At 44.3% G+C, this 9,746-nt stretch overlaps 1 pseudogene across 1 annotated transcript; it reads left to right on the top strand.

The window, feature by feature from the left end:
• The first annotated feature begins 8,684 nt into the window (after positions 1–8,684).
• On the top strand, positions 8,685–9,103 carry LOC309829119 (ubiquitin-like FUBI-ribosomal protein eS30 fusion protein; annotated as a pseudogene). Its single transcript has one exon. The product of its transcript is annotated as a ubiquitin-like FUBI-ribosomal protein eS30 fusion protein (transcript).
• Positions 9,104–9,746: the final 643 nt, after the last annotated feature.

The following is a 9,746-nucleotide window of genomic DNA, read 5'->3' as shown; positions in this document are numbered from 1 at the left end:
AAAGGTTGGGTTTACCACAATGGTACGTAGTACATTTCTAACTTATGTATTTATTCATGCCACTATTCAAAATAGATTTGAGGTGGTCTACACAACTTCACTGTAATAAGATAAAATGGAAAATGTTAATAGACTTAAGTAGGGATAAAGGGAGCATAGAGGTAGAAAATTAAGGTAAACGTATGCAAGCTATAGGTGTCCCCCACCCCATATCTCCAAGACAGTGGATTATAGAGGGAGGTGACCTCTTCCAGGGGGTAAGAGAAGACTTTTCCCAAGACATGATGTTTAAACTGAGAACCAACAGTTTAATAGTAATAGATTAGACAAAAACATGACTCCAGCATTTTAGGAAGAGCAAAAAAGCAGAATACTTTCAGAGAACTTAAAGAAGGCCTGAGGTGCTTGAGTGCAGATATCTTGGGACAATACTGATGGAGGTGGGGGGCAAGGTAAACAGAAAGGCAGGGACAGATGAGAGACAGACAGGCTCAGAGGTTACGGCTAGGAGTGCAGAGTACAAACTTCATCCTTGCAGCAATATAAAGTCACTGGGGATTTTAAGCAGAGAGGAGCAACATGGTCAGAGATGATTTCAAAAAGATTATGTTGGTTTCATGTAAAGAAATGTGTCAGCGTGAGGCAAGAGATGATAGGAAAACACAAATTAGGTTACTGTGTAGCCATGTAGACTTGACCTACTGACTATTTGGCAGTGTTGGGGAATGGTGCAGAGACTGGGAACATTTGGAAAGAAGCAGAAGACTTGGGCCCAGACTCTTCCTGGGCACCTAGAGAGGAAGTGGTGTCAAACTAATTCATTTCTCTCAGTAGGGCATTGCCTTAATAAACCCTTTACTTGGAAAGGCAGCAATAAAGCAGAATAAGAAAGGGCACTTTGGATCTTTTGAGAATTCTTTGGAAAGCATGGAGTGTTTGCTCCGTTCTTGATCTGACTTGTGGATACCTGAGGGTACTGCTGCCAGTTCTGATCAGCAGGCAATCCGTGAGTGATCAGACAAAAAAAGGAGAATCTTGGGAGGAAGTGACCTTCCCCACAATAGTCAATATGAGATAACTGGATATGTGCAGAGAGGTTCCAAAAACTTGTTCAGCTGATTGCATTCAGATCTGATCTCCTGAGCTTGCTGTTAAAAATTCAGATTTGCAGTCTACCATGTCCCACTCAAACATAGTAAAGTCCATGAGATCAGGAGCAATTTCTGTTGTGTACAGTGTGGTATCCCTAGCCCCTATGTATCAGTCAAGGTCTAGTTCAGAAACAACACCAGGTATTTCAACTGAGAACACTGTGGTAACCCAGAGATAATAACTATGGAAAGTAGTTACCACCTTCTAGGGAGGAGGGGAAAAACGGGTAGGGGTTGGGCCTCTGAGGAAGAGCACAAAGAGAATGGTGGTTGGAATCAACTACCATTGTTGGAGCATCCCTGACTGGAATAGCAAAATTCAGAAGACAGTTCCTCTTCTCTTCTCCTGCCTCCCCGGCTCCTTCTAGTTCCTCTTATTGACAGAACCTAAGAGAAAGCCAACTGACAAAGTTTTAGATATGTAATTTGCAGATGGCCAGAGCCAACATCACAGAAGAGGGTGAATTTGAAGCTGAGCGGGAATGGATTAATAGTAAGGGACACAGCTTTGAACAGTGCTTGGCACATAGTAGGTGCTCAATAAATATCTGTTCAATACCTCCCACTCAACAAGCTGAGATGTTAAGAGCTGGATATTAAATATCAATCTTGCTTTTTTAAAATTAATTTTTATTGGAGTATAGTTGCTTTAAAATGTTATGTTAGTTTCCACTGTACAGCAAGGTGAATCAGCTATACATATACATATATTCTCTCTTTTTTGGATTTCCTTCCCGTTTAGGTCACCACAGAGCACTGAGTTCCCTGTGCTATACAGTAGGTTCTCATTAGTTACCTATTTTATACATAGTAGTGTATATATATCAATCCCAAGCTCCCAGTTCATCCCACCCTCCCTTCCCCCCTTGGTATCTATACGTTTGTTCTCTGTGTCCTTATTTCTGCTTTGATTCTTGCTTGTTTTTATTTGAGCCAGGTGCTTATCCTGTCTCTCTAAATATCACTTCTTCTTTCTTCGTTTCCTGTTTCTCTTGTTACTCTTTCCTGTATTTTGCAGTTTGGATGACCTAGAGACCCAGTCAAGAACACTGGAAGCAGGAAAAGAAGTCCAATGCAGAGACTGAAGGGGGGGAAATGTTTTCTTTTTCATGTAGGATGGCGTTTGTGATCTGGTGGTAATTCCAGAAGAATGGCAAAAGATAATCAATAATTAATAGAAATGTTTTGCACATCATACTACATCTTCCACATCCCCAGTGTAACCCTCCATCCCCTTCTCCCTCTCAACCAGTAAGTTTCTTGACCTTAATGTTTTTGTAACAAGTCAGTCTAAAAGTCTCCTAGCTCCATCTACAATTGGTATAAAAAGACTTTTGGAGTATTTAATCTTACTGAAAATTACTATTTTGTATCTGAACAGTACATGGTTCTGTTAAACAAAAAAATTCTCGTTTAGTTTCATCAAAGCAATTTCCTCCGAATTTTCCTTTTTTTATACGCAAACGGAAGAAAAACTTGACGTTGCCCCCTCTGAGGTTCGAACTCAGGACCTTCAGATTATGAGACTGACGCGCTGCCTACTGCGCTAAGGAGGCAACTGCGACTGCTACTTCTACAACACATCTACCAACTTTATTAAAGGAATCATTTTTAGAATTCTCTGAATCACAGTGTTTCAAAGGAAGGCGGAACCATGGTTTAATTCGCCTCTAAAATATTCGAAGTTTGGATGGCAAAGCGACACAGAACAAGGTAAGGGCTCGACTACCGGCCCAGCCCCGTTTCCCCTGCAAACTTTCCTGCGAAGACTTTAGGGGCGGTGAGGGCAACTGAGTGCGGACTTTGCAGAAGTTCTGCTCGGGTATGACCGGGGCCTGTGGAGATGGGCTACCTTCTGAAAGGCAAACAAGACTTAAATAACAAGGACCGTACTCTTTGCCTCCCTCGTGAGGTTCCATGGAGGAGCTTGGTCTCCTGAGATAGATGAAGGAGGGTGAGGAAGGGAGGGGGCCTCAAGATTCTTTCCTCATTTCTCCTTGGCGGCTCCCGGGCTCAAGCCAAACGCCCAGACTTGCTGACTCCTGAAGTCCGGGGGCTTACTCCCTGAAGTCCAAGTGGATCTGGAACCCACAGCATCCACTGGAACTGTCAGTCTGCGTGACTCCTTTTTCCTATGCTGATGACAGACGAGGCAGGAGCCTCCTCCCGCGCCACCTGCGCCGTCGCCGTTCACGGTGAACCTGGGAGCCATGAGAAAGCAAAGTGTCAGGGGTCAGGGGGTTCTCGGGTTGTGCTGGGAGTGGAGAGGGGAACGCTGGAGGAAGGGCCCGCGGAGACAGCTCAGAGTGGCGGGGGCACGGGTGAGGTGGGGGGGAGAGAAAAAGAACCTGAAACGGGCGCAGTTTGGGTCAGATGACATGCATGTAAAACCCCATATTGTAGAAGGTAGCGTGGCCGAGCGGTCTAAGGCGCTGGATTAAGGCTCCAGTCTCTTCGGGGGCGTGGGTTCGAATCCCACCGCTGCCAGTGACCTTTTTCCCCTCACCGTTGTCTGAGTAGAGGTACTCTTTCACGTCCAATATACACAGTTCTCACAGGCTCCAAGTTCAGGTAGGTTCCTCTCCTACCACTTCTGCTTTTCCCAGAGGCCAGAGATAACACCCATATGCACTGTCCCCCAAAACAGTGTTCATCACATGACAGGCCTTCAACTGATTATTTCAATTAACAAAAAGTTAATGAGCATCTACTCTGCGTGGTACTTACTCCATTATTGTAGTTTCATCACCCAATAGTTTCGAACGTATAACAGACCTTCATTTAATTCATTCGTTTATGTAAAAAAAAAAAAGAAAAGAAAAGAAATCAGCTCCTACTATGTGTTACCTACTAGGTACTTAGGCCCCGTAGATACAGTTCTTACTTATTACCTTATTCAATAAATGGTGGAACAGTGAGTAGCTGTCAGTCTCCCTGAATCCACTTGCAACTGGAGACAGGTCCTGCCCGGCCGCGGTTCTCAGCATCCCCGAAGCCTTCTCATTTCACATTTTGAATCCTAATTATGCTGATCTGAGCTGTGGCGACTCTATGCAAGGCGCCTCGCCTTGCCACTCAACTGCCTCTCAGGTCACACGGTCTAGAGGCGCTTCCCCCCTCACTGCGCGCGTCTCTGCGTCTTCCATTGGGCGCCCTCAGTCTCTGCTCCAAGCAATTCTCTCTGCCCTCAAAGCTTCTTATCCTCTACACCTCAGCAAGGTAGTTGCTCTCTCCTGGAAGCCTCCCTTGATCTCTCCCTCCAGAATTACAATTAGGCACTGAGGATCCGGAAGGAAACAAAGGAGAGGGTCCCTGCCCTGGTGCAGTGTAGAGAAGACAAGCATTAGACGCATAAAGCCCCAAGATGATACAATTTCTACGGTAAAGAATGCAACTGAACTATGAATGACATTGTAGATATATAGTTACCAAAATAAAGGACAGTACAACAGTACAATGTATAGAAGAACACATTTCAATGTTTCCAGTGATAACAGTGTCAGAGGATAGGGAAGGGGGAGATTATAAATTCTACTTTAGGCACTTTTGTTTGAGTTGTTAGGATGAGTAGATATTTATTTCATAAGTCGAATAAGTGAATCCACGAGTCCACAAATGAATTGTTCAAAAAAATCCCAGTCTGATAAATACTGCGAAAGAGAAATGGAACATGCTGGGGAGCCTGTAGCAGGCCTCAGCTTAGCCATCCCTTCTTTGGCAGGCTTTCCTCATTGCTACCTGCCCTTAATTGGGTATTCCTGTTGGTATGCTTTGGCCATGCTCTGTTATCACTTGATCCATCACTTATTTTAGCATTTATCATAACTTTGGGAAATTTTTGTGTAATCATCTGCTTTTCCCCATGCGTCATAAGCTTTGTCAGATATAGAACCATATTTCTCTCACTTCCCCACATCATGAAAACTAAATAGATATTTGTAGTAAGTATCAGTGAATAAATATATAAATACATGAAAGAATATCTTTCTAATTGTGAAATGAGCAAGGTACACAGAGTTGAGGATCCCGGAAGACGTTGAGGTCTTCAGTTTGAGGTAGAGTCTTGTGTTCTGAAGCCCCATTTCTACAGGACACTCCAGCTAAACTTGGTTCTTGACTCTGATTACGCCACACTGACTTGCTCTTTCTGGATTCAGCTCTGCTACCAGGTTACTGCAAATCATTCTTGCGCAGATTGCCAGGGATCACATTACTTCTGTATTGTGGGTCCCAGTCATCTCTTCCCCCAGTCATCCCCCTCAGCAGTCTTTGTTTGCATTCACCTTGCAATATTTATGAACCAACCATGAGCGATTCCAAGAAAAAAGTGTAGTCTTCTGAACTCCACACTCACAAATAAATAAACCAACCCACGGCCATCTGTACTATCTTCCAGCTCTATACTCCCTACCCTTTCCTGGGATATAAATGTGCTAAGACTGAAAAACATTCATTTATACCCCTTCTGCCTTGCCTATCCTCAGAGAGCAGTTTAAAGCTTATAATTGAATAGTGGGCTTTTGAGGTTCTGGTGTAATTTTAAAACCAATGGACATTTTTCTTTAAGAAATAAGCTTGTGGCTCATGGAATAAAAAATGTGCCACCTATACTGCGGAAGAAAGACTTGGTCCATTATTCAGCTGGATCTGAGATAACTTAGACCGTCTTTTAAGGCTAGGAGACTCAAGAAGATAGAACGGAGAGTTTATGTGCATGGAGGGAAGGAATAGACACTTAGGAGAACTCTATGGTGACCTGGCCAAAAGTCTTTGAATTTCACTGCTTCCCTCTCCACCTTCCAAAAGATATATGCACTTCAACCCATATTTATTGAGTAGCTATTTCTTGACAGGCACCTTGCTTGGATGGAGTTACAACAAAAGGATGAAAGCCAGAAAATGATTCAGGGATTCCTAAGCAATTCAGCCTTGGGAGACTACCAGAGGCACATGAAGAATGACTGGCCAGTAATTAATATTTAGACTGACTAAAGTAGTAATTTATACCTGAGTGTTTCTTCCAGTGATGCTACCTACATGTATGATCTCTTTATTATATGTTGTTCTTAACAGTTAAATAATCATGCTATGTTAATAAAGTTAAAGTTTAGAGAAATAAATGACTATATCCAGCACTATGACATCCTCTCTTGGCCATCCACATTCGAGGACATATTTGTGTGGCCATATGAACACTGGAATGTCCACCTGGGAGCTAGGACCTGGAAAGGAACCCCTCACCCCCAAAAAAGAAACAATCATGCCCTTTAGACTTGTCAGATTTAGCCTATGGAGAGAAGGAAAAAGAAACATTCAAAAAAGTCCAGCGCTGGGCTACCTGATTATTTATTCACTCGTTCGTTCATTCATGCATGCATTCATTCATTCCACCTTTCATCTAGGCATTCATACAACTAGCCATTGATTAAGCTTCTACTATGTACCAGACCTTAGGGTGATAAAGAGGAATGAGAACCGGTCCTGCACTTAAGGCATCTCGGAGAGGGAGGACAGATTTTAAAATGGCAAGCCCATGATTACAGCTAAGCAGGAAGCACCAAGAAACTCCAAGTTGCTCTGGAGGCAAGTATCCTAGAATGAATAAGCGAAGCTGTAGAAAAAAGATGTTAATGTTTTTCTCCCTTTTGAACGACAAGATTAAAATCCAATTTGCCTTTGCGTGGGTCGGAAATGAAGGCAAAATCAAAACCTCCAGAGGTATCCATTTTCTTGGATCAGGATCCTGCCCTGACCCTGACATCAAGGGATAGAAATCTGGGAAGCAGGCTCGGTGGAAACAATCAGTGAAAGTCCCCTCCCACCCACCTCCCATCCTTGCTTTTGGCTTCTCCGTCGCCCTTCGGCTGAAAGAGCAGAGATTTTCCATCCCTCCAAAAAACGCCCCCGTAAATGAAAACAACCAACCAAATCAATTAGGAAGAAGAGGCAGAGCTTTCGGTTAAACTGGCACGTTTCATTTTAAATTGTTTTCTATACATCTCTCTCATCAAAAAAATTTTTTTAATTAAACAGCACAAGGATAAAATAATTTTAAATGAAGTACAATCTATAACAATTTTGAATCACTATGTTGTATACCTGAAACGAATATAGTATTGTAAATCAACTATACCTTAATTGAAGAAAAAAAAAAAAAAAAACTAGAAAGCACAAGGAAAGAGATATCAGATGGACAGTGTAGAAAGGTTGATGCAACAGGGGTTCCATGGTGTAATGGTTAGCACTCTGGACTCTGAATCCAGCGATCCGAGTTCAAATCTCGGTGGAACCTTTCCTTTTCTTTTCACATCCCAATCCTGTAACAGACTGAACCACGCTGCTTTCAATTTCCGCACTTTAATTTTTGATGGGTTCGGGCAGTGAGAAAGGACATGAGACTACGATCCTAATGGCCCGTGAGCTCAGGAGCAGCCTATAATCACCGAGTCTGTGTACATGTCTTTCTGTTCCCACCAGACTCATTTTTCTCCCAGGACTCCCCAGGGTTAACGAGCGTTTAGTAAAAACGTCTTTAATGAACAAACCAGAGTGCAGAGCAAAACGTGATCCGTGATAAGTAGCAACCAAAACGGAAAAGAAAGAGTCTTTCTTTTCCTAATTGAGGGTCCGTCGTTAGGACTGTAAAAGGGAAAGTAGAGAGAAGAATGAATGGAAACAAAAAATGGCTGAGAAAGTGGTAGTGGTTGCTTTTAGAGCAGGAGGAAAAACAGTCTGTCAGAAGTGGGATTCGAACCCACGCCCCCATTCGGGGACCAGAAACCTCTCTGGAAGGAAGCTTGAAGACTACAGCTTGAGTCTGGCGCCTTAGACCACTCGGCCATCCTGACAGCCCGGCGCCTCTATCCCAAATGAGTAAAATCTGCAATTGTGCTGAAAGTGCACTCACCAAGGGCTGTTAAATTCTTTTGCAGTCTAGGGTTTATCCGAAAAAATGGGAATGTAAATCCTTAAAAATTAACTGAACCTTCTTTCTCAGTAGAGCCAGCAACTTTGACTGAACTCGCGAGGCTTTCCTCTCAGTCCGGGATATAATTTGGCATTTCTCTCCTCTCCCTTCTTTCTGCCTTTCCCTGCAAGCCCCGGGGCACTGTGGCTCAAGGATCCTAACAACCCGGAACCGACCCCCGGACTGGACAAGAGAGAACTCCCTTTATTCATTCCCAGAAAGGACACAGAGCACGGGCTCTGTTCCCGAGAAGATGCCTGGCAAACCAACCGAACTGGCGGGAGCTCAGCGGGGAAGTGAGCGAGCCAGTGTAGACCTGGGGAGAAAACCGGCGAGTTAGTATAGACCAGAAAGGGGCATGGTGAGTGCGGTTTAGGGGCCTAGAGCATGAAGACTGGATGTGGATGTGAGTTGCAGAAAGTAGTAACCAAAAAAAAAAAAAAGTTGATGAAGTGGAATTAATCAAAACTAAAAACTTCTGTTCATCAAAAAGCGCCATTAAAGCTCTTTCTTCACGACTCCATCTTCGCGGTAGTGGCAGTGGTGCCCACGGTTCAGTGGCCGACATGCAGTTCTGTGTCTTCGCCCAGGAGCTACACACTCTCGAGGTGACGGGTCAGGAGACAGTCGCCCAAATCAAGGCTCATGTAGCTTCCCTGGAGGGCATCCCTCAAGTCGTGCTCCTGGCAGGAGCATCCTCATCCTGGAGGATGATGCTACCGTGGGTCAGTGTGGGGTGGAGGCTCTGAGCACTCTGGAAGTAGCCAGCCACGTGCTTAGAGGTGAAGTCCACGGTTCCCTGGCCGGTGCTGGGAAAGTAAGAGGTCAGACTCCCAAGGTGGCCAAACAGGAGAAAAAGAAGATGGGTCAGGCCAAGAGGTGTATGCAGTACAACTAGGGCTTTGTAAATATTGTGCTCACCTTTCGCACGAAGAAAGGCCCCAATACCAACGCTCAAGTCCTTTGTAATCCGGGCTTTCTCTAGTAAAGTCACTTAGCCCAATCAAACAACTACAACAACAACAACAAACACCATTAAAAACGTGTACAGGAAAGGCCCTGTGAGAACACAGAGACAAGGTGGCTGTCTGTACGTCAAAGAGAGAGGCTTCAGGAGAAACCACCCCTGCTGACACCTTGACCTTGGACTTCCAGTCTCCAGAAAATATACCGAAAAAATTAATTTGTGTTGTTTGAGCCACACAGCCTCGTCTTTTGTTATGGCAGCCAGAGCAGACTAATACAAACGTCTTCCATGGTGGCTGAGGACTCTTAAGAGTCCAAGGCAGAAGATGTCAGTCCTCTTGTAGGCCAGGCCCAGCATCAGTGTAGAATCATTCTGCCGTACTCTCTTGGTCAGAGCATTCTAGGCAAGTCCAGATTCAAGGCAAGAATAAGTTGTACCTCTCAATGATGCATGTCACATGCATATGGAGAGGAAGGAAACTGATGGTGACCATGCTGGAAGTAGCTACCATCCCTGCCCCCACCTAGCCCCAGTGGCCTGGAAACTTCATAAGGGCAGGAAGCAGAGGGTATTTACCAGGCACCCTCCGCTCATATCAAAGTGCTGGTATTCAACGAAATCCCCCAAACCCTTGTTGTTTGAAAGAATGGGTCAGATTAGC

Source organism: Grampus griseus (assembly GCF_964374135.1).
Source record: "Grampus griseus genome assembly, chromosome: 10".
NCBI classification, from domain to species: domain Eukaryota; kingdom Metazoa; phylum Chordata; class Mammalia; order Artiodactyla; family Delphinidae; genus Grampus; species Grampus griseus.
This window is presented reverse-complemented; position numbering and strand designations above follow the sequence as displayed.